The following is a 5,094-nucleotide window of genomic DNA, read 5'->3' as shown; positions in this document are numbered from 1 at the left end:
TTGTAAAAAGGTTTCAAAAATTCTCTGGTAGTCCTGGGGGTCAAATAATTGGTAAAAAATGACGTTTTTTCACAAAAAACCTTCTTCCTCGAACTCCTCCTACATTTTTAACAGTAGACAAAACATCTCTTGGAATATGTTTTATGGTATCTTATTGATGTGCAATAAGGTTTCGGAATTTTCAATTTTGTCTTGGGAGTCAATTAATTGCTAAAAAATGACGTTTTTTTTTTTTTTTACAAAAAAACTGGTTTCAAAAACGTCATTTTCTTTTTGCAGTAGCCAAATAATCTTCTAGAATATGATTGGGGGTGTCATATTGAAGTGTGATCAGGTTCCAGAATTTTTTTTTTTATTAAGGGGATCAGTGGGCAACAAAAAATGACGTTTTTTTGCAAAAAAGTATGGTTCCCAGAACTTCTCTTACAACGTTTGGGGTAGCTACGTCATCTCTTGGGATATAATTGGGGCTGTCCTATAGATGTGCAATAAGATTTTAAGAATCTAAATTTCATCCAGGGAGTCAAATAGTAGCAGAAAATTGACGTTTATCACTTCAAAAAAAAAACATAGATCCTAGAACTCCTTTTATAATTTAATGGATAGACACATCATATCTTGGGATATGATAGGAACTGTTCCATAGATCAATGTAGATGTGCATTAAGGTTTTGAAAAATTAAATTTAACCGTGATGCCCATTACCTACATATTTTTGATGCCCTTTAAGGCTCAAGAATATATATGGTTAAGGGATGGGGATCTCAACCGTTTTCGAGATATTCGTGTACTTCCTGTTCGAGGGGGGTCATGACCACCCCCGGGGCCCATGACCTGCATACCGTTTGATGCCCCTTGACACAAGGAACAAGAAAATATATGGTTTAAGGGTGGGGATCTCAACTGTTTTGAAGATATAAAGGAACTTGCTGTTTGAGGGGGTCTGGACTACCCACAGGGCCCATGACCTACATAACAGTTGATGCCCTTTGACATCAGAAACATGAATATATCTGGTTTAGGGGTCATGATTATAACAGTTTCTGAGATATATGGTAATTTCAAATTCCTGGGGGGTGGGGATGACCCCAGGGGTAAGATCTAATAAACCCTATATATTGCCAGTAACAGTCAATATATGATTATGAAAACCCCATATTATTATCTTTGTCCGTTTTCAAGTTACCATTTAAAATAGCTAGAGTCTACGGTTCGTCCTTCAAGGTTCAATGTTAGACCCCACACCCTTTTGACACCCGTTAGGGTCATGACTTACATGCCGTAATGATCTGATGCCCCATGACCTAAGGAAGAATAATGTCTTTGGATTAAGGCGGGGATCTCAATAGTTTTTATGATATTTGACAATTTCAGTAAGAGCACTTGGGATCATGACCTACATACCATCTGAAATGCCTTGAACAAAGAAACAATAGTATAATATGTACATGATATATGATTCAATTTAAGAACCCAGATATAGATCAATCATCTATGTTTTGCAATACTTCCTATGTATATATACATGTATTAGTTTGTGTTTTGTTCTATACTATTCATGTTCATGACTGTAGTATGGCTTAGTCTTAATTTAAATTACATTAAAAAATTGTCAAATATATGACTTGCAATCCCCACCCCCAAACAAACTGAAATATAAACTGCCCCCCCCCCCCCCTGAATTGTCGAATGATCTATTAAATCAAAATATAATTTGGGTGTCTAAAAACTTTTATAAAATGGTACAAAACGTTATTCTTAAAAAAAATTACATTACACCCTGCATAATTGACAAATGATCTATTGAGATATGATCAGAGGTCATATTTCTACCTTGGGATCAATAACTAGTATTCATTGACAAGTTAAAATTAATAACAATAAATGATTCAAATTATAAATTTTTATACTTCACATTCAACCCCCCCCCCCCCAATCTAACCTGGTTCTTAAGATTCAGTCTTCTTAAAACAATCTTACATGTGTGCAGTAGCAAATTTTAAATCATTTCTTGATTGCTTTTTCTCTCCTGATGCACATTAACATTTTGAAATTGCTTAATTCAATTTTTAAAATTTTATATAAACAAAATGTTATATGCATGTGTATTCACCTATTTTGGGCAATTGTAAAGTCTCCTAAACAAATTTAAGCTGTGACATCATTAGGCTAGGAATTACCCACATGTATCAATTAACACTTACTGTAACATATGAATAAGATAAAATACTTTATTGGGATTTAATTTTAATCAACTCTCCTATGCACTTTCTCGGGCAAAGCGAGTTAAAGACAACACCGGGGGGGGGGGGGGGTCATTAATGTACTGTTCACCATTTGATGCATCATAATGACATTTGAAGATATTTTGTATTTTCCTGTTTTGTGGGGTCAGAACAGCTAGTCCCATAAGGCCATGACCTACATTGTATTTGATGCATTATAATACATTAAGAAAGAAATACTCCTTCTTTCCTATTATAACTCATATAAAAATGATAATTAAGTGCCTAGTACACTTACTTACATGTAATACACACATTTAATAAGAAATTGTTTATTCAGGGTCAAGATGGGGTCAACTCAATAGTGCAAGTCTGACAAATGAAAAAAAATAACTTTTGCAACTAAAATGACAGAAACTTTACAAATGCGATAGGATAGGTAACGATAATAAGCTTATTTGAATATTAAAAGATGATGATACAGTATGCTGTCAAAGGAAGATCACATTTAGAAAGAGAAAGTAGAACTTATGTATGCTGGCATCTCATTATATTGTGCTACTGCTACTTCATGTATTATGCTTACCTATATTGGTCAGCAACATAATGATAATCCAATTAAAACACAATAATGAATTCCTTTAGCTGATCTTAACTAATCCTTTTCTGCATTTGAAAAACACAGACATGTATGTATATGCACGCGAACCCATCTAAACGAAGAGCTGGGTAAAACTAATACCCGCTAATGATACCTGCAGACCTGTGTTGTGTACGTAACTTCAGACAAAGATCAGTTATTTGTAACATGCATGTATTTTTATGACATATTCTTCAAATCCACTTGCACCATTTTATTAGGTAAATAACAGCTTTAAGGTGGTGCAGGACACCTGCATATTGTGATGTATACTTCCTATTGAGATAAACAATAAAGTATATTAAATATTAATTAAATATTTACCCCCCAAATACTGTTACCTAACATTGAAGCGCAGTGGGTTAGAGCGTTTACATGTCTGTAAGAGCATTGGGGTCCAAGGTGTATTTTTGGTAATTTTACAATTGATATAAATGAATTTTCATGGGGGGGGGGGTCTGGACTCCTCACTCCCACCCCTTCTCTAAATCTGTGCACACGATGATGTACATATGTATGCACACAGAAGCAAATCTAAAACCGGCAACCGCCACGGGGAGGGGCATAATTTAATTTTTAATTTTGTTTGTAGTAATTATAAAGACCGTTATATTTTCTATGACATGAATGTTAAGATTATTGATTAACTGAAAATTCACTGCAAACAGTTCAACCCCAAATTGCACATAAAGTGCTGCTCATGTGTATTATCATATGGGAAGGGATCTCATCCTTCAGTTATGAAAATTATAATTTTTAAATGTATTACCGGAGTTTGCATGTGGCCTTCATTTTTAATTAAACTGGTACAAAACAGTGTTATTTAGGGGCAAACACTTAGTGCGGGTATTACTGTCTAATGACAGCATCTAGTTTATGTTTGTGAAGATAAGAAAAATATGTTAACGATAAAGGGTATATCGATGTAAAGCTTACAACACAACAAGTCAAGGTCCCTATACGCTTTATTACTAGGCGTATAAAAAAAACTAATAATTATATAAATAGGTATATTTTGTTGATTGTACTTTTACATTGAAAAGCTTTGATTAATAATGTCTCGAAATCTCTGTCATAATAAATCTCCCTTTACAAGATGAACTTGCAAAAACTGAAAGGTCATAACCAGTACAATGATTGTGTAATCAATGTTAAAAATTATGATTTTTGATGCAACGACAAATAATTTGTATTTTAAACTAATGAATATATGGGGCCATATATATTTTAAAATACATGTATCCCGATTCTCATGAATTATACAGAGAACTTTCAAGTAAAGTGAACTCTTCCTAAAAAATAACATAAGATGACGTCTTTGACTAAGTTCTTAGAAAGCATTTGGATTCTAAAATACTAAATAACCCGAAGTCTAGGCAAATATGTCTCGTTTTGGTTTCAAACATATATATTATTGTTACAGAATAAAAATAAAATGTTCGACTGTGTTATTTTTTTCTTCCGGGCTTTGGCAAAACAAAACAATCTTAGTAATAAATCCCTCTCTCCCCATCACATATTTTCAGTTCATGAAGTCAACGTGTTCAAATTATTCATTGTCAAAATGTGTTAAAAATATTATTTCAGCAGAAAGAAGCATAAAAGAAAGAAAAAATTTAAACGAGTGTTCCATGGGCTAGATCGCTCACCTAAATAGCAGTTTTTTTATTCCGTTTCTAACTGCTTAAATATGTAAATTTTTTAAAATACAGTTCAACTTTGTTATCTCGAACTAAATGGGACTGTTGGAAAACTTCGAGATATCCGAATATTCGAGATATCGAGAGTAGAACACCTAAGGGAATACGTAGTTGGGACTTACAAATCACTTCGACATATCCGTTGTATTCGAGATATCAGTAATCGAGATATCGAAGTTTAACAGTATTTTAAACTCTGAATAAATTTTCACATATTTCAAGCAGTTGTTTCATCGCTTTCTATATGCTTATGAAACTCTTTTAAAATATTTTTAACTCTGAAAAATTCTCATATATTCCAAGATTTGACAAAGAAAAGAAGAGAAAACGTATTATGAATACCATGGAAACTTAAGATTGAAACATCCAATCATAAGTTATAAGACGCATTACGTGACTTATTAAAAGATTTATTACACTAGGCCCCAATGCATCGTTAAAAATTGACAATAGAAAAGCTACATAGGCTAATACTGAAACCTAAGTTTTTATATAGACATTTTAAGGTTGTTAGATACAGCATGTGACA

The 5,094-nt window shown here is 33.1% G+C and overlaps 1 pseudogene; it reads left to right on the top strand.

Annotated features, from left to right (window-relative positions):
• LOC128162808 (uncharacterized) overlaps nt 1-511 on the top strand; it is a 5,054-nt pseudogene extending 4,543 nt beyond the window's left edge.
• Nucleotides 512-5,094: the final 4,583 nt, after the last annotated feature.

Source organism: Crassostrea angulata, chromosome 9 (assembly GCF_025612915.1).
Source record: "Crassostrea angulata isolate pt1a10 chromosome 9, ASM2561291v2, whole genome shotgun sequence".
NCBI classification, from domain to species: Eukaryota; Metazoa; Mollusca; class Bivalvia; order Ostreida; family Ostreidae; genus Magallana; species Magallana angulata.
This window is presented reverse-complemented; position numbering and strand designations above follow the sequence as displayed.